The sequence below is a fragment of the Uloborus diversus genome, chromosome 3 (assembly GCF_026930045.1).
Source record: "Uloborus diversus isolate 005 chromosome 3, Udiv.v.3.1, whole genome shotgun sequence".
NCBI classification, from domain to species: Eukaryota; Metazoa; Arthropoda; class Arachnida; order Araneae; family Uloboridae; genus Uloborus; species Uloborus diversus.
This window is the reverse complement of record NC_072733.1, coordinates 46,279,655-46,300,373: the sequence shown is the minus strand read 5'-3', so window position 1 is coordinate 46,300,373 and position 20,719 is coordinate 46,279,655. Positions and strand designations below refer to the sequence as shown.

Genomic DNA, 20,719 nt, shown 5'->3' with positions numbered 1-20,719 from the left:
AGTTTCAATGGTACTAGTGCAATTTTCCTGAAGTAAAACTTTAATTTCCTGCTGACGCAAATATAAAACTTTTAAAACACAAGGGTTTCGTGTTTGTATTTTAAGATGCTTATTTTTTAAGTTTTTTTTTTTTTTGAGTTCTTTATTGATGATTTTTTTAATTATAATCTGAAAGCTGGCTCCAGATTTCAGAGAATTTTGAGTCGTTCAGACATCCGAGTATTGTATTTACACAGTGTCAAATTCTTCAACAAAAAATATCAGTAAATTGTATACTGTTTGCATGTCTCTCTGTCACGTTGTTATTTTATTTATTTACATTTTATTCATCGAATTATGTACAGAATATAAAATCTACTGACGCTATAACGCAAAGTTTTTCAATAAAATGGTTAAATGCAAAATGTTAAAGAATTTAAAACTGAACATAAGAAAGAAAAAAAAAAGAAGGAAGAAGTCAATCGCGATATGCTAAAAATTCACTAGAGAACATAAAAATTTAAATTTTAAGTACTGACATAGTATATAACACAAAATGTAATCGTACACAAAGTTTAATGTTCTAATAACTTTAAATACGATCGAGAAAGGAATTGATTTATTTTTAAATAAAATTTGAGTTTCAGAAAATGTTTAAAAACTATCACACGTGCAGTAAAATATTCAGAATCACAACAACTACTCGGATTTTTGCTAGAAAGTAATCGCTACAACTAAGCAACTATAAGAAATTGCAAAGTCAGCATCAACGAATATTGGGATACGAATTGCGATTTCAAAATAAACTTATTTTACATACATTCTCGATGATAAAGGAAACTATATTTTGAGGAAAAGGGAATGAATAATATAACCAGCACTTACCATTAACTTGGATTACAGCTGAGCAGTCCTGGCTCAGCACACCCGAATCATCAAAAAGCATGGCTGCCAGTATCTTGAATTCATTAGTTTCTGTTCCCGTATGAAAGAAACACCTTTTGCGCATCGTTTTGCGCAATCTAAAATATTTTTACAGTTTTTCTCTGTTATTTAGTAGAGCAGTAGTAAACTGTAGGAAAAAGTAGTATATTACTATAAAAACAACAATTATTTTTTGCAGTGTATTTGGATTACTAAAGCACTTTCTACGAGACAAAAACTTGAAAATTTGATTTGTACTCAAGATGCCGTTTAAAGATATTTTGCTCCAAAAATCAATTTAACTTTATCTACGTGGGATTGAAAATTTGCATACTAATAAATTTTTGATAATAAAATTAACGATAATTACATCGTTAATTAAAAATAAAACTTTAGAAAATATATTTATGTTAAATAAAACGATCCCCCAATATTAAACGTTTGGTGATGCCACGATGCAGGAAACATTAATTGTTTTTTTTACAAGATTTCCGTGTTTTTAATGGCTTAACAGTAGGGTGGCCCTTAGCTATAGAGGGTATTTTTCGAAATTTAAAATTTCAATGCTCCCAACCTCTTCTCTTGTTCCAATGAACAATAAAGCAGGCTGTGCAGGATTTCTCTTCATTTGGACAATTTCTAGGGGTGCCTCAAATGACTTCAAGTTCGGTCAATCCTAGAAATCTCGTACTTTTTAAACAAAATTTAATTTTCCTTTACCAATATAACAGCTTCTAGAGGATAAATACATTTTATTATGACAAACAATTTCTACAGAACCAAGCGGATGTTCAACATTATTTTTTCCTAAGTGAGAATTTAGTAGCAGTATGGTGGGTATCTTTTACGATCTTCAGCAACGATTTGTAAAACAAATTGTTTTTCATTTTCATCTTTTGTTGTATTCCTGAATTAATTTGTTACCTCTTTCTGCAGAGATCATTCACTACAGTTATTTTATCAAGTTTTTTCTTTCCGCTTGTGTAACCAGGTTGATCTTTCCAAGTTGAAGGGTCTTTGTTGAGAAAATCAGAACTAACAGAAAATTAGGTGAAGAAATGTTTTGTAACAGGTGTTACAAAAGATGAAAATTCGTTGTTAATAAACTTGTTAAAAAATTATTTTGATGTGTAATGTATCTCTTTTGTTGGTTTTCTGCTTCTTGCGGTTCTTCATCTTTATCTGCTTCCAGCATAATTTGTGCCATGTTTCTCTTAACCTAGGTTGAATCAGTATCATCAAATAAGGATAGAGCCATAGTTTCGAAGGCTACCAGAGATGTTTCGAAAATTTTTTGAGAGCATCATTACTGATTTCTGTATCAGTATCTCGCTAATCGATCAGTTGGTGCATTAATAGGAAATCGTGATATGGAGCTTTAACTGTTTCCGGGGAGAGAAACCAAGACCAAGCTCGAACGTAGACTTGAGGAAGAAAAATACATATTCTTCTTAAAGAGTTCTTCTTCCTTTCAGATAAGGGAAACTGATCCTGAAATCTTGAGTGCATAAATGGATTTTGACATCCACCTAGCATGACTTACAGCTCCTGGCTTACGAAATGATATCCCACTCTTTGGAATCTCACCAAGAAATATTATATTTAATTCCAACTGTTCTCGGTAATCATCGCGCTGTTGTTTCTGAACTGAAAGGTGTTGATCAAGAAATCCGAGCATGGTTAAACGTATATCATGAAGTACTTTTCTGCCATCAGTGATATAGATATTTTTTTCCAGTTTTGTTCAGGTTTCTCTAAATCTTTTGAAAAGTGGCATGTCTGGACCAGAACTTGCACTCATTAGAGAGTCAAAGCATCCTTTTAAAACTAACTCAAAAATATTATGACGACAAGTAAGGTACAACAGATCACGATCGAAAAATTTTTCTAAACTAAGACAGGCACCGTTTATTCGACCTGTATTGCTGGCTGTTGTATCACAGCAAAGTGCATGAATTTTATCGTTTAATCCCCACTTTTCGAAAACTTCATAGACAACCATGGCTTGTTATTCTCCTGATAAGGATGGGATTTCAGGGGCTCCCATTATTTGTTCCTTGGCTTGAAAAGTTACTATTATTGCCAGTCTCAGTGTTTTCGACTCCTGCGAGTGCTGTTAGCAATTTTCCATCCCAGTGTAAGACAAGCTCTCGGCAATCGTTTAAATTAAATTTTTTCTTTATTTCCACATGTGTTTCTTCTCTAAATTTCTTTCGGTGGCGTTAAAGAGAAATTCGTATAATAATCAGGTCTTTAGTAGAAAGTCCAAATGCTTCTGCAGCAGCTACCAGTATGTGAATTCCGTTTCTGTCTGATTTTTTACCTATCAAAAACTTCAGATAAACGATAAGTAAAAAATGCAATGTAAATCATGTTTTTGCGCAAGTCGTATTGTCCGTACTCGTAAATGTCCTTGCTCCTACGTCAGTTTCTGGTAATTGTTTATCAATGACAGAAGAAAGGATGTCACTGTCGTCAAAACCTTCACTGCTTGGGTTGCTTGAAACTATATCATAAGATATGTCGACTAATTGTCGTTCCATTTCTTCGTAAGTTCGTTTCTTTCGGGCAACTTCCATTGTTTTTTTCTTTGATATCCTTTCTTTTGTGTTAATTTTAGGTCATCACCAAACATGGAGCCCGGTCTTTCTTTTTGGCACTGAAGAATTAAGAATTTCCTATCATCTTAATTTTTTATATCTTCTAGAGCATCTGAATGAGCAATGTCGAAGAGGTCGTCCATAATTTCTTAAAAATAATCTCTTCTCACTTTTTCTTTGTCTGAAGTTCTCGAAAAAAACTTCTGTAAATATTTCCATTCATTATGGAGTTTGACTAACTTTTCAACGCAGTGATCCGTTCTTTTAGTGGGAATTCGTGCCTTTTGCCAGAAAACAGAAACTTCTTGAATCACTAATGTTGCACTTTCTTTCTTTCTTTTTTTGTCACATTTACAACTTTTATATTGTAAAAAATACGCTCAAAACTTGTCTATTCGATGGTAATTTTGCTCCAACAATTCGATTGAAAATGTCGCCAACAAGATCAGTGTAAAAATATTTTCTCAACTTGTGTGATGAGTTATCGGAAGACGTTGATGCCATTTTGCAAATCGTAGTTGATAGTGCCACGAAAGTCAGGCGCAAGTTACTAGCAGAACTCTTGTGGGCAGCTGCTCCCAGGATCATCCAAGGTCGCCTCTCACTGCTGCTTGACTTTTTAACATCTGACCAAATGTGGGGTCAGGAAAGGGGTGGTGGGATATCGGAAACGGATTAGGGGGATGCGAGAGATACTGGACAGAGAGAGGACTGATGTTCGCCTAAAATGTTTCAATTGGATCTCTTATTTTGTACAATTCATCAAATTTACTTTTAAATAGATGTAGAGGATATGTTTGTGACTCTATTTAAAACTTGGGATTAAAAAGCAGCAGTCTTTATTTTTCATATCAAAGCAGCAAACTACCGTAAAAATTAAACATGTTCCCAGCTTGACAATTGATTTGTTTCCTGGATTGGAATAATAAACGATGGAATGGAAATAAACAAAGACAAGGTTATACTTAGGTAGAAAATAAGCAAATGAAGCACATAATATAAATAGAATTAAATTAAGTTTATCCAATCAATTTGGTGAAAAATAGAATTTTATTAATAATATATACATTATATTTACTATCATGATCCGAATCTTGATATAGATGATAATACTCAAATTAAATCATGTTTCTAATTAGTTTAAAAATCACTCATAAAATTAAGTGCGCCTACAAAAATAACTCAATTAAAAAGCTGACAAGGAAACTTTTATAAGATTGATGTAGAAACAATTGCAGTAGCAAGAATGCGTCATGAGTCATGAATATTGCTTTGGCCAAAAAGCTTTGATGCCACAAAAGACGCCAGAGGAAAAAGCTGAAAAGGCGTTGAAGGTCTCTGAAAAATCAGTTAGAGTAAAATAACAGCTGTAAGAAGATATAAGTCCGTAAAAAATGCAGATACGCGAAAGTTGAAAAATAAGGGCCACCCTACTGAACAGCTAAAATACAAACGAAATATATCTTACTTGTGTTGTTAATTAGTTACTGCTAGAAAGTGTTTAGTATTTTAAAGTGTACTGTTATCGATATTTATTGATATGTATACAGATATTGAGAGCATTAGCATTTTGTTTCAAAATGGTTAATGATAGTTTGTCGTCATTTACAGTCTTAATAAAATGTTCATGATCAAATATATTTTTCCGTACTAAAGTCGAAAACAACTATTTCACATAAGTAAGTGTATTACGACAAGTATTTCAACCATTATTTAGAAATAGTAATACTAATAAAGCAAACGTTACATAGTACAAAATTGTACGAAAATGCTCTCCCGAACTGTATCTGGAGCAAAATCCTTCATGTCAGAGAATTTGCTTCGTCATTAGAAATTCAGTACAGAAATAATTTGATTTTAGATAGTAAACAGGTAAATTTACGTGAGCTAAAAATTCCTTAGTCGAAGTTCATTTATCACACGACTGGAATGAGAGGAGCACATCTATAATGGTAATTTTTACAGACCTGTGCCTATTTAATGTCATGCATATGGGTACGATATGTTCCCCGCTCAAATATATTTACACGAAAGCAATAAATATAGAAATAAAAAAATCTTAAAGTTTTATAACCAACTTTTTATTATATCATACTCATGATAAAATAATGTAGCTAAAGAATTTTGAGATTGTACCTATATTATTAAAAGTACAAAACAATAACATTTACCTATTTTTCTCTTACTAGGAACAGGCCTGCTTCTATTGTATACAGAAAAAAGAACAGCGCTCTTTATTTTTCCAGTTTATTCTGATTTTTAAAGAGGTCTTTTTATTAAAATTTAGATAGCTATTTTAGCTACAACAAAAGGGAAATAAAAAGCTTCAATTAAACTTTGCTTATAAAAAAAGTTAAAATAAAATAAATAATTGAATATATGAAACAGAAAGGTAACTTAATTCTTTCTTACGACACTAACACCACAATCACCAGGATACAATTTTCTTACTAATATCTGTGAGCGAATTTTTTACTGAAAAGTACCTAACTTTACCGAATCAAAAAAAAAAGATACAAAAAATTTGCTGTTTCTCGGTACGTTTTTTTTTTTGTCGAATTGTCCATTGATTACTCTGACATTTAACAAAAAAAAAAAAAAACAAGCATATTTTTTTTTTAGGATCGTGGTGTCTCAATTAGACGAACAAAAATTTTTGCACAATTAAAACTCACTCTCTAAACAAAGCCATATTTACTCCTCAGGTATACCGAGCGATCTTAAATCTTTTTCATAAAACTGACACCGCAATCTTGTCGTAAAAACTTGTCCAAGCGCTTAACTTCTTTTTCTGTGCTTTCTCCTGAAGACAAGATCAGACTTTTTACGACTATTGAGTGTTAGTTCCTTGATGCAGGTAGTTTTTCAAGGAGGATTAGTTTTATCTGTGTCTGGTATCCCTTGTTAGAACTTATCTAAATGAGTTCCTGACTCGAGTAACCTGGGACAACTAAAGTGACTCTGCTTGCTTTTCCTTTTCAGTCTCTAATTTTGTGGCCTGGGCAGATAAAGTACTTCATTGTTTGTGCTGAGAGATAAAATTGAGGTTTGTTCTAGTTACATGTTTGGCTCACCAAATTTGTCACACCCTTAAAGTGGAATGCTAAAAAATGCTTTTTTGAAAATTTTCTGCTTTTTAGTTTGGACAAAAAGAAATAAATAAAATAAAATACAAAAAAAAACAAAAAAAAAACAAAAAAAAACATTTCTTTAAATTTCGCGTGATGCTTACTAAAATACACGAAACGCTTATTTATTAATAGTTTTACTCAACACCTGGCTACAGAAAAGCATTTACGAAAATTTTATACAATTTTTTTTTTTCGAAAAATGCTTATCAATGCATTTTATCTAATGTTAAGTTTTGAAATTTAATCTCTTTACGTATCCAAATAAATAAGTTTTCCTATTTTCTGCTTTTAAATGAAGAATATCTCCGTGCTCTCAAACAATAAGTGCGGACTCTTTAACATTGCTTCTGAGTGTACAGTGGCGTGCAATATTTTTAGACCCACATCAATAACAGTAGTAAAAATAACACCCAGAGGATACTGAAAACTATATCCTCTCTATAAATTTGGCAAAAAAAAAAGATGCATTAACTCTTCAACTTCCATGTGGAACGCCACCATTTAAATCCATTAAACTGTACCCATAATACTATGAAACTGACAACTTATCAAGAAGTGACCCGCCAAAGGGGGTCCTTTAAAACTCGAAATACGTGTCTACAAACAGTTTGCTAATTTGAGCTTAATTATGTAGCTTACTATTGTTAATTGGTTTGAAATGCAGCAATGTTCTGGATGCTCTCTGAGGGAAAATTGTTGCTTCTTCATGGGAGCCTTAGCAACGGATCATGATTGTCTTGCCAAGCACCGTTTTAGAACTGGAATCTTACCAATGCTCTGCTATTCTCCCGGTGGCTCCAGCGATGAAATGGATGCATCGTATCTGTACCATTTAACAGTCCTTCTTGCTGAGGTATGTGCAGACGATACTGGACAGCTTATGGGAATACTCTGAACTGTTTGTTTTCATTTTTCTTTATTTCCATACTTGCATTTTACGTATTTGTATTTTCCAGCCATTGGGAATTACAAAGGAAAAAAAAAACTTTCTTGCTAATTTCCAGTACGGCACCGTTAATCAGTGTGCTAAAAAACATGAAACTGTCACGTATACAGTATAACGTAAAACAGCGTATACAATTTAACACAAAGCTGCATACGCTGAACTGTGAGACTGACAGTGACTTACAGTTGGAAATTAATTCGAGCAAAATTAACCTTTGTTTTTCAGACTGCAGTATGGTGGTTAAAGGTTACTTTGGTAGCGTACCACATCGAATAACATAAGCAACGTCACACGTAATTTTATTTTTTTTTCCGCGAATAATATTTTTTTTAAAGATTAATAAAATGGTTAAAATCGATTTAATGAGAATTTTTTCGGTATCTAATATATAAAAATCTTCTGTCACGGTGTTATTATTGAACTCCTCCGAAATGGCTAGACCGATTTTCATGAATTTTTTTATGTGTATTTGTTAGGTATGAGAATAGGGCATAAAATATATTTCATATCGCTAGGTAATCAGGGTTTCTCCATCCAGAATTTTGTTTTTGAAAAACATTGCAAAAACTATTGTTGAACCATTGTTGAAAATATTTCTGAAAACCATTTTTGGAAATCATTGAAAAAAACATTGTTGAAAATCATTGTAAAAGCCTTGCTTAAATTAATTACAATCATTTCATTTGTAGACATACCGAAGATAGCAACAAAAATTTTTAAATCTAATATATAAAAATCTCATGTCACGGTATTAGTTATTGAACTCCTCCGAAACGGTTCGACCGATTTTCATGAATTTTTTTATGTGTATTTGCTAGGTATGAGAATAGGACATAAAGTATATTTCATACCGCTAGGTAATCAGGGTGTGTGTCCCTATCCAGATTTTGTTGTTTTTGAAAATCATTGTAAATGCCTTGCTTAAATTAATTGTAAACATTCCATTTGTAGACAAACCGAAGATGGCAACAAAATTTTTAAAATCTAATATATAAAAATCTCATGTCACACAGTTTTTGTGTTTAAACTTCTCCCAAACGGCTCGACCAATTTTTATGAAATTTTGGTAGGTATGAGAATAGGTAATACAATATAGTATTTCGTACTGCTAGGGAGTTAGGGTGTTCCTATCCGAAATTTATTTGGCTACCAAATGTCAAAATGATCTCCGGTAAAGCAATGAAAACCCTCAGTGATTTAAATTTTTAGTTGTTGCCATCCTCTATTTGTTAACGAAGCAAATATTTTTAATTAATTTAAGCAAGGCTTTTAATATGATTTTCAATTTAAATCTTTGGGAAATTCAAGATTAAAACTTAGGAGAATGCGGGTTGGAGGGTAAAAATGTGCGGATGCAAAATAAAAAAAAAAGATGAATATAAGAAAAGAACAAAAAAAAAACAAAAAAAAAACAGGCATTTTCGGCGAGACAAAGCGGATCCCTTTTTTTTTAATGCACCTCAGGTAGAACAAACAAATCATTTCTCATTTCGCTAGTTCTCTAGCATCTTTTGGCGTTGCAGTGACTTTATTGTACGGCGGTAGACCTATTCATGCAGCATTTAACCTGGCATGGCACTTAATATTCAAAACCAGACGCAGTTTGCAACAGAAGAAAACAATCGTCCATGGCTACAGTACTAAAAGAATGCAAAATTATCACCTAAGATGAATGCACTATAGCACACAAACATTCTCTTGAAGAACACTGAACAGAACACTGAAAGATATAAAAAACAGCGACAAACTATTCGGAGGCACTCTGTTACTCCTTTCAGGCGATTTCAAACAAGTACTTCCCTTCATTCCACGTTCAGCGTACCCTGACCAAGTCAACGCTTGCATGAAATCATTGCCACTATATCATATTGCGGAAAAGTCCTGCTAAGTATAAGCATGTGTGTCCAAATGCTACGAGATCTAAAAGTTAATGTCTATGAAAATACCTAATGCATAAAATTTTCCACTAATTTCTGCACTATCGTTGATTCTCAAAATGCTCTCATTGACCGCATATTTCCCAATGTACGCACACAATATATAAATTATTAGTGGCTGGCGGAAGAACCATTTTAACAGCAAAAAATGGGGACGCCGAAGATTTAAACTTCAAGATACAGCAGTCAATGAGCCTAGCTACTTGGTACCATACAAATCGATCGATAGAGTTTGCGATACTAACGAAGCTCTAAATTATACAACTGAGTTTTTGTACTCACTGAATTTATCAAGCATGTTCCGCCACCTTCTACGACTGTAAGATGGATCTCTGGTTATTTTACCTCCAAATTTGAACCTATCATGGCTGTGCAATGGCATGCAGTTGGTCACTCAAAAAATAATGAAAAACGTTATCGAAGCCACTATTTTGAATGGGGAATTCCGAACCAAAAATATTTTGCTGCCACGAATTCCAATGATTCCCACAAACGTGCCAATTGAATTCAAACACCTTCATTAAGTTGGCATTTGCAACGACAATATTGAAGTTGCAAGGATAAACGATACGTGTGTTTGCGGCTTAGATTTAGACACACCGTGTTTTTCACACGTGACATGTTCTCGCGTGAGCTTATTTGTGTTGGCTAAAGACGGACTGACAAAAAAATATCGTTCTCTCAATTTCTCCTCGAAATGAATATTGATTTTCTTTATTTCATTGTTATACTTTAGGATAAAAAATATATTACTTTCTTCATACTACGTTTAACTTTTTAGAGATCAAACAATGAATTTGTTCATTACGTTAATGAAATATATTGTATTGAGAAAATGAATGGTTGGTGTTCTTATAGGGGGATAACGTCTTCTACAGCGCTTCATTCCTATTTCCGTGATAGATTCCATCCCCACTCACTTGGAATACATTCGTTGTTTTTTAATTAACAACCAAAATATTTTTCTAGAAGTAATTTATGTGGCAGAACAAGGTTTGCTGGGTCAGCTAGTGTTTCCATTATTATTGATTAAAAATCGAATATAAATTACGTAGTTTTACGTGTTTTACGTAGTTTTACGTAGTTTTAAGTGTTAGTTTGTATAGTTTCTGAAGCTTGACAAAAAATGTAAGGAAAAATTTTATCATTCAATAACAGTGCGCCGCTATCTTAAAGTTAAAAAAAAGATAAGTTTTTTAAACAATGCAAATTAACATTTGAAAATTGAGAAAATTCACGAAGTATATGACAAAATCTCTCCAATTGATGGTATTAACAATTTTAGCTATATAAATGAAATCATACTTTATTTTCAGCTATAGGTCTAATGATATGTAACACGACTGCAATTACGTAAAAAACAAAATATTTGAGCATATAATCCATTAAAATTTCAGTGTAGTTAATATTTGAAACTTCAATGATGAAAATTTTAACTATATGTATGTCGTTAAAAAAACTTCGTTGTTATAAATATGAACCAATAACAAATATGAAACTTTAATATCAGAATAAGGAAATCAATAAAATGAAACTTTGAAGAAACAGCTGAATATGCAAGTCATTTATATGTATTGGGAAACCAGTTCTTTTCTGTGGCACAATTTTCTGTTCATCTTAACTTAAAGGAAACGGAACATTTTGTTTATGCTCTTGCGAAGGACGACTTTGCAAATTTGTTTTGATTTCTTGAAAATTCACTTCACATGAGACTCAATAAATCAAAGTAAAAAAAAAAATTAACGGTTTTTTATTATTCGTGACTCCAAATTTGAACAAAAACCCCTTGAATCAGGATTTAAAGTACACATTTCTCTACCTCAAAGTTTTGTTTTTGTTTGATTTTTTATCCTCTTTTGAGAAAAGAAGAGTTTCTGCAAGCATTCAAAATATTGATTCATGTTGCACGGCTTAATTTCTGCTCCCCATGTTTTAGATACATTTCTTTAATTTTAAATTCGTGTAGTAACGGTTGTACGTACTATTTGAAAATATTCAATTATTTCTGACATTCAATAAGTTTTTTTTCTTAACTAAAAAACATAATGTTACATTAAAATTATTCTTCCAGAAGCTATGTTCATCTGCAAGACATGCGCAAATAATGAATCTTAGTAAGAAGTTTGTTTATAAGTAAAATAATATGTTTTTTCTATGTTTAGTTTAGTGGTTTTAGCGTTAGCTTTTATTAGTCTAGGTTGCGTTAGTTATTGTGAGTCATTTTCTATGAGTGAATTCATGACGTTGATATAGCAAACAAATAATAATAATGATAAATAATAATTAAGCCTTTACTTAAAGTAAAATTGAGCAATCAAATTTAATCTCCCAATTTCTCTGGCAGTGCGATTCGGTGTGTTACAGTCATCAAGATAAAAGTTGGAAATTTGTGTCTTGAAAATACTATGATAGGGTAAGCTCAGAAATGAAGTTAAATGGAAGTACAAATCTCGTATGACTAAAATGTAATCGACTAATAATTTTCGGACAAAACTTTTCCTGGCCACTTTAGGAAATACATTATTATAAAACATTAAAAGCCAGAAAAAAAAGTTGACTTAAAAAAAAAAAACCTGTTAAAAGGCGCCTTTATTTATGAAACAAAATAGGATAGCTTTTGATTCTTAAAAACCAAAATACATATAGGGGAAAGGGGGCACATGTGATCCAGTATTTTTAAATCTTAATTTTGCACAAAGTATTAGCAATTTCTTAGAACAATAGAGTCCCCATGACTGAATAGTCTTTTTTTTTTTGTGCTCCGGAATGTTTTCAGATTTTTTTCAAAACTATTTCTTTACCTTATGAAATTTTTTTAAATGTCTTCACTTGTTGACATGCCCTTATAGGGGGGCACTTGTGAATAAGATTGGGGCACATATGAACACGATTGAAAAAAGCAGGAAAAACATGATATTTCAACGAAGAAACCTTTAACATGAAACATACACCTGTACTATATTTTTTCTTCTACTGTTTTTCTGCTTCATTGGTCTTGTGTAAAGCTTGACATTGAAGATAAAAGAATGATTCTTTGACTCAGAAACTGGTTTTCAAAAACGACTCTTCAATTATTTGAATTTTAATTTTAATTTACAATATACATTCGAACCTCATTAAAACGAATATTGATATATTTTTAGAAATATTATAAAAAATGCTTGAAACAGAATAAAATATTTCTTATTAGCGGCTCGGTGGTCTATGTGTATGATTCTCGCTTTGGGTGCGCAAGGTCCCTGGTTCAAATTCTGGCCGAGTCCGTCTGTATATTTTTTAAAATTAAGTATGATTTTATAAAAAAATGTTTGCATGCATGAAACAGTATTAAATAATTCGCTTACACCGGGGCTGAGTTTTCTAGGGGTATGATTCTCACGTAGAGTGCGCGAGGTTGCGGATTCAAATCCCGGTTGAACCTATCTGTATTTTTTTAATCCAGTAATGCTATTTTCAATTTAGAAACGCTATAAAAATCATATTTCCCGACAAAGTGGTTCGGTAGTCTAGGGGTATGATTCTCGCTTAGGGCGCGAGAGGTCCCGGGTTCAAATCTCGGCCGAGCCCGTATGTAGGTTTTTTTTAAAATTAATTATGCTTTAAAAAAAGTTTGCATGCATGAAATAATTCGCTAAGATCGGGGCTTAGTGTTCTAGGAATATGACGCTCACAAGTGGTGCGCGAGGTCATGGAATAAAATCCCGGTCGAGCCCATCTATTTATTTTAAACCAGTAATGCTATTTCTATATTAAGTTTACATATAAGAAACGCTATAAAAATCATATTACATGACACTGTGGCTCGGTGGTCTAGGGGTATGATTCTCGCTTAGGGTGCAAGGTGCCCCGGGTTCAAATCCCGGCCGATCCCGTAAGTATTTCTTCTTAATTAAATATGCTTTAAAAAAATGTTTGCATTCCTGAAACATTATAAAATAATTCGCTAACATTGGAACTGAGTGTTCTAGGGGTATGATTCTCACGTAGAGTGCGCGAGGTTGCGGATTTAAATCCCGGTTGAGCCTATCTGTTTTTTTTTAAACCAGTAATGCTGTTTTCAATTTAGGTTTACATATAAGAAACGCTATAAAAATCATATTTCCCGTCAAAGTGGCTTGGTGGTCTAGGGGTTTGATTCAAGATTAGGGTACGAGAGGTTCCGGGTTCAATTCCCGGTCGAAACCGTATGTATGTTTTGTTTTAATTAATTATGCTTTAAAAAATGTTTCATGCGTGAAACAGTATAAAATATTTCGCTAACATCGGGGCTTAGTGTTCTAGGAGTGTGGTTCTCACGTAGAGTGCTCGAGGTTGCGGATTTAAATCCCGGTTCAGCCTATCTGTTTATTTTTAAACCAGTAATGCTATTTTTAATTTCGGTTTACATATAAGAAACGCTATAAAAATCATATTTCCCGACGAAGTGGCTCGGTGGTCTAGGGGTATATACTCGCTTTTTGTTCGACAGGTCCCGGGTTCAAATCCTTGTCGACCTTCTCTGCAAATTTTTTAAATGAATAATGCTATTTTTAAGTAAATGTTTGCATGATTGAAGCAATAAAATAATGTGGCAACCCCAATTATCGTTGGGCTAGGGGAATGATTCTCGCTTGGGGTACGAGAGCTCCCGTGTTCAAATCCCAACTGAGCTCATTTGTACTTTTTTTTAAATTAATATTGCATCTAAAAAAAAATGTTCGCATGCTTCAAACAGTAGAAAATAATTTGGTGTCCCCGTTCATTGGGGGATACTATTCTCGTTCTGGTACTAGAGGTCGTGGGCTCAAATCCCGGTCGGGCCCATCTGTATATTTTTAAAACGAATATTGTGATTTTTTTGGAAATATTATAAAAAATGCTTGAAACAGAATAAAATATGTCGATTTCTTAGCGGCTCGGCGGTCAATGGGTATGATTTTCGCGTAGGGTGCGCGACGTCCCGGGTTCAAATTCTGGCCGAGTCCGTCTGTGCATTTTTTTAAATTAAGTGTGATTTTATAAAAAAATGTTTGCATGCATGAAACAGTATTAAATAATTCGCTTACACCGGGACTGAGTTTTCTAAGGGTATGATTCTCACGTAGAGTGCGCGAGGTTGCGGATTCAAATCCCGGGTGAGCCTATCTGTTTTTTTTTTTTAATCCAGTAATGCTATTTTCAATTTAGAAACACTATTAAAATCATATTTCCGTACATAGTGGTTCAGTGGTCTAGGGGTATGATTCTCGCTTAGGGTGCGGAAGTTTCCGGGTTCAAGTCCCGGCCGAGCCCGTATGTACATTTTTCTTAAATATGCTTTAAAAAAATGTTTGCATGGCTGAAACATTATAAAATAATTCGCTAACATCGGGGCTGAGTGTTCTAGGGGTATGATTCTCACGTAGAGTGCGCGAGGTTGCGGATTTAAATTCCGGTTGAGCCTATCTTTTTTTTTTAAACCAGTAATGCTATTTTCAATTTAGGTTTACATGTAAGAAACGCTATAAAAATCGTAATACTCGACTTTGCGGCTCGGTGGTCTAGGGGTATGATTCTCGCTTTGGGTACGAGAGGTCCCGGGTTCAAGTCCTGGTCGAGCCCTTCTGCAAATTTTTCAAATGAATAATGCTATTTTTAAGTAAATGTTTGCATGCTTGAAACAATAAAATAATGTGGCAGACCCAATTATCGTTGGGTTAGGGGATTAATTCTCGCTTCGGGTACGTGAGGTCCCGTGTTCAAATCACGGCTTACCTCATCTGTACTTTTTTGAAAATTAATATTGCATCTAAAAAAAAATGTTTGCTTGCTTGAAACAGTGGAAAATAATTTGGTGTCCCCGTTTATCGGTGGGCTAGGGGTATTATTCTCGTTCTGGTACTAGAGGTCGTGGGCTCAAATCCCGGTCGGGCCCACCTCTATATTTTTAAAAGGAACATTGTTATTTTTTTAGAAATATTATAAAAAATGCTTGAAACAGAATAAAATATTTCTTATTAGCGGCTCGGTGGTCTAGGGGTATGATTCTCGCTCTGGGTACGCAAGGTCCCTGGTTCAAATTCTGGCCGATTCCGTCTGCATATTTTTTAAATTAAGTATGATTTTATAAAAAAAATGTTTGCATGCATGAAACAGTATAGAAGAATTCGCTTACACCGGGGCTGAGTTTTCTAGGGGTATGATTCTCACGTAGAGTGCGCGAGGTTGCGGATTCAAATCCCGGTTGAACCTATCTGTATTTTTTTAATCCAGTAATGCTATTTTCAATTTAGAAACGCTATAAAAATCATATTTCCCGACAAAGTGGTTCGGTGGTCTAGGGGTATGATTCTCGCTTAGAGTGCGAGAAGGTCCCGGGTTCAAAGTCCGGCCGAGCCCGTATGTGTATTTTTGTTAATTAAATATGCTTTAAAAAAATGTTTGCATGCCTGAAACATTATAAAATGATTTGCTAACATCGGGTCTGAGTGTTCTAGGGGTATGATTATCACGGAGGTTGCGGATTTAAATCCCGGTTGAGCCTATCTGTTTTTTTTAAACCAGTAATGCTATTTTCAATTTAGGTTTACATATAAGAAACGCTATAAAAATCATATTTTCCGACAAAGTGACTCAGTTTTCTAGGGGTATGATTCAAGCTTAGGGTGCGAGAGGGGAGAGGTCCCGGTTTATAATCCCGGCCGAGTCCGTATGTATGTTTTTTTCAAGTAAATTATGCTTTAAAAAAATGTTTGCATGCATGAAACAGTATAAAATAATTCGCTAACATCGGGGCTTAGTGTTCTAGGAGTATGACTCTCAAGTAAGGGGAGCGAGGTCATGGAATCAAATCCCGGTCGATCCCATCTATTTTTTTTTAAACCAGTAATGCTATTTTTTAATTATGTTTGCATATAAGAAACGCTATAAAAATCATATGCAGGCCAATGTGGCTCGGTGGTCTAGGGGTATGATTCTCGCATAGGGTGCGAGAAGTTCCGGGTTCAAATCCCGGCCGATCCCGTATGTATATTTTTCTTAATTAAATATGCTTTAAAAAAAGTTTGCATGCCTGAAAAATTATAAAATAATTCGCTAACATCGGAGCTGAGTGTTCTAGGGGTATGATTCTCACGTAGAGTGCGCGAGGTTGCGGATTTAAATCCCGGTTGAACCTATCTGTTTTTTTTTAAACCAGTAATGCTATTTTCAATTTAGGTTTACATATAAGAAACGCTATAAAAATCGTATTTCCCGCCAAAGTGGCTCGGTGGTCTACTGGTATGATTCAAGCTTAGGGTGCGAGAGGTCCCGGGTTCAAATCCCGGCCGAACCCGTCTGTACGTTTTTTTAAATTAATTATGCTTTAAAAAATGTTTGCATGCATGAAACAGTATAAAATAATTCGCTAACATCGGGGCTTAGTGTTCTAGGAGTATGACTCTCAAGTAAGGTGCGCGAGGTCATGGAATCAAATCTAGGTCGACTCAACTATTTTTTTTGAACCAGTAATTATATTTTTAAATTAAGTTTACATATAAGAAATGCTATAAAAATCATATGCAGGCCAATGTTGCTCGGTGGTATAGGGGTATGATTCTCGCTTAGGGTGCGCGAAGTCCCGCGTTTAAATCCCGGCCGAGCCCGTATGTATATTTTTCTTAATTAAATATGCTTTAAAAAAAGTTTGCATGCCTGAAACATTATAAAATAATTCGCTAACATCGGAGCTGAGTGTTCTAGGGGTATGATTCTCACGTAGAGTGCGCGAGGTTGCAGATATAAATCCCGGTTGAGCCTATCTGTTTTTTTTAAACCAGTAATGCTATTTTCAATTTAGGTTTACATATAAGAAACGCTATAAAATCGTATTTCCCGTCAAAGTGGCTCGGTGGTCTAGGGGTATGATTCAAGCTTAGGGTGCGAGAAGTCCCGGGTTCAAATCCCGGCCGAGCCCGTCTGTATGTTTTTTTAAATTAATTATGCTTTAAAAAATGTTTGCATGCATGAAACAGTATAAAATAATTTGCTAACATCGTGGCTTAATGTTCTAGGAGTATGACTCTCACGTAAGGTGCGCGAGGTCATGCAATCAAATCAAGGTCGACTCATCTATTTTTTTTTAACCAGTAATGCTCTTTTTAAATTAAGTTTACATATAAGAAACGCTATAAAAATCGTATTTCCCGACTTTGTGGCTTGGTGGTCTAGGGGTATGATTCTCGCTTTGGGTGCGAGAGGTCCCGGGTTCAAATCCCGGTCGAGCCCTTCTGCAAATTTTTTAAATGAATAATGCTATTTTTAAGTAAATGTTTGCATGCTTGAAACAATAAAATAATGTGGCAACCCCAATTATCGTTGGGTTAGGGTAATGATTTTTGCTTCGGGTACGAGAGGTCCCGTGTTCAAATCACGACTGAGCTCATCTGTTCTTTTTTTAAAATTAATATTGCATCTAAAAAAAAATGTTTGCATGCTTGAAACAGTAGAAAATATTTTGGTGTTCCCTTTCATCGGTGGGCTAGGGATACTATTCTCGATCTGGTACTAGAGGTCGTGGGCTCAAATTCCGGTCGGGCCCATCTGTATATTTTTAAAACGAATATTGTTATTTTTTTAGAAATATTATAAAAAATGCTTGAAACAGAATAAAACATTTCGTTTTCTTAGTGGCTCGGTGGTCAATGGGTATGATTCTCGCTTAGGGTGCACGAGGTCCCGGGTTCAAATTCTGGCCGAGTCCGCCTGTGTTTTTTTTAAAATTAAGTATGATTTTATAAAAAAAATTTTGCATGCATGAAACAGTATTAAATAATTCGCTTACACCGGGGCTGAGTTTTCTAGGGGTATGATTCTCACGTAGAGTGTGCGAGGTTGCGGATTCAAATCCCGGTTGAGCCTATCTGTTTTTTTTTAATCCAGTAATGCTATTTTCAATTTAGAAACGCTATAAAAATCATATTTCCCGACAACGTGGTGCGGTGGTCTAGGGGTATGATTCTCGCTTGGGGTGCGAGAGGTCCCGTGTTCAAATCCCGGCCGAGCCCGTATGTATATTTTTCTTAATTAAATATGCTTAAAAAATGTTTGCATGCCTGAAACCTTATAAAATAATTCGCTAACATCGGAGCTGAGTGTTCTAGGCGTATGATTCAAACGTATGCGCGAGGTTGCAGATTTAAACCGCCCTCAAAAACCAAAAACCCTCTTAGTTCGCCAAGGAAGACTGTGAAAACAAAGTTCTGCATATAAATGTAATACCAATTCCTTCATTAAACCGAAAACCACTGTCACCACTGCTACTGATTTTCCACGCGAACTCTTTTTAAACCTACATCTTGGAATAGTACATGTCAAACAATAAAACAATAAACATGTCTTAGTGGGAGATGAACAATTTATCCCACGAAACGACAATGTGCCACAGAGGAAAATCACTAGGTAAGTGTACAGATTTCTTATCTTTTTCAGCTACACCTTTACTTGTTGACCCTTTACCAAATAATCTGCTCCCCCCCCCCCCCCCCGCCAGAGAGCATTGCTTACAAAGCGTCTTCAATTATAGAATAGGGCTTATCGGTTCTCCCACCCATTTATTTCTTATGACATTTTACGACTCACACTACAAAATTATTCATCCTTGAACCCTTCTCCGCTCCCGTCGAGGTTCTTTGAGAATTAACCTGTGATTGACATAGTGCACAAGCACGTGAACTTCAGTAAACTTCATGTTTTGTCAGAATTTTATATGTTCAAGAATAACACACCAAACCGCAATCCTGCAATTTAATGATAATCATGTTTTGAAAATTCGCTAAAAAAATAAATAAATAAATTTAAAAAAAAATGTTAACCACATAAAAGAACCATTGGAGGCATACTGAAAGAACAATCGAAAATGGGGAGATAGAAAAACCATTATATATTCCATTTGCTATTATTATTAAAAGCTCATTTGAAAAGAAAAATACAAGTTTTCAAATATAGTTTCATAAAAACATGCATTTAGGAAGTATTGGTGAAATATCGTTAAACCGCCAACCTTAGTGTCAGGTCAAAAGCCACCCTCGACTTTCACTATCTTTCGACCTGGTTGGCAGTTTAACGAGGTTCGTTTGTACATATTTCTTAATGGATTATTACATTTTATAGCAATCTTATTAATATATGTCGTAAAGCACAGCGTGTCATAAGTTGGTACCATGGTACCAACATGGTATACTTTACTTAATTAATCAAGCTTCTTCTATCATTAACAGGAAAAATCTCCGCAAGAAAAATTCAGGCTAAACATCCTTTTAGATTACTTGAATATAATGCGAATACATGAAATGCACCTCTTTCTCTTGTACAGAAAATTCTTCTGCTTGCAGATACCGTGCGTTTCCAGAATGAACAAATGCTTGAGACGAAAATTATCCCCGTTGCTAAGAGTGAAAGAATTTCATTAACTTCTCTTCATTCCTATAAATGGATTTTCCAAAAGAGAAACTGTAACATTTGTCTCGGCTATCAGCAACTAAGTGCACGTCAAGAGCTCTAAATAAATTCGAAGTTTTCTTTCGTTTTAATTGAAAGTTCGAGTGTTATTAATGCCGTCCATGCCACCATAGAATGTTGATGGCAAGTTACTAAGTTCTTGGAAGAGCGTTGTTTGCTGTAAATATCACAAGAAGGTTAACCTTCGAAGATACTAATGTAAAAGCAGATTTAACAACAAAATACTTATTGAGTCTGGGAATTTATTATCCTCAGAAATGTCGCAAATTAATAAGGTCGAAACCCCCCCCCCCCCCCAAAAAAAAAGTAGGATTTTAGTTGTATAAGTACAGCTTAGTACCAAAATGGAAGAGAGTACAGTTTCTATTAAAAACCAAAATAAGGAAGGCAATATAAAAGGATTTAAAGCGTTTATACATATTGAATATATTCGAGGTGAAGAAAATTCGTTATGTAAGTTAAATTTGAGTTCTGAGAAGGCTATTAGATTTTTGTTTTTATTGTCATTTAATTATTATTTTCTTTTTCTTAGGAGGAGAAAGGGGAGGACATTGTTATAAGAGCATAGCTTAATTTTTTCTTGTTTTAGAGACAGCAAAATATTAGTTTTAACCCGAAAATTAATTTTGAAAGATAAAACATTAGACCATTTCTAAAATTGAAAATCAAAGAAATGGTTGAAATCGTTCGAAATTATTTGCCATTTCGGTGCATCGGAGATGATACTCAATTTTGTTTAAAACC

General features: G+C 34.2%; 2 non-coding genes across 2 annotated transcripts; both read left to right on the top strand.

The window, feature by feature from the left end:
• Positions 1-13,012: 13,012 nt before the first annotated feature.
• Trnap-agg (transfer RNA proline (anticodon AGG)) lies at positions 13,013-13,084 on the top strand. The gene has a single exon. It is a non-coding gene; the product is annotated as a tRNA-Pro (tRNA).
• A 4,587-nt stretch (positions 13,085-17,671) lies between these two features.
• On the top strand, positions 17,672-17,743 carry Trnap-ugg (transfer RNA proline (anticodon UGG)). Its single transcript has one exon. It is a non-coding gene; the product is annotated as a tRNA-Pro (tRNA).
• Positions 17,744-20,719: the final 2,976 nt, after the last annotated feature.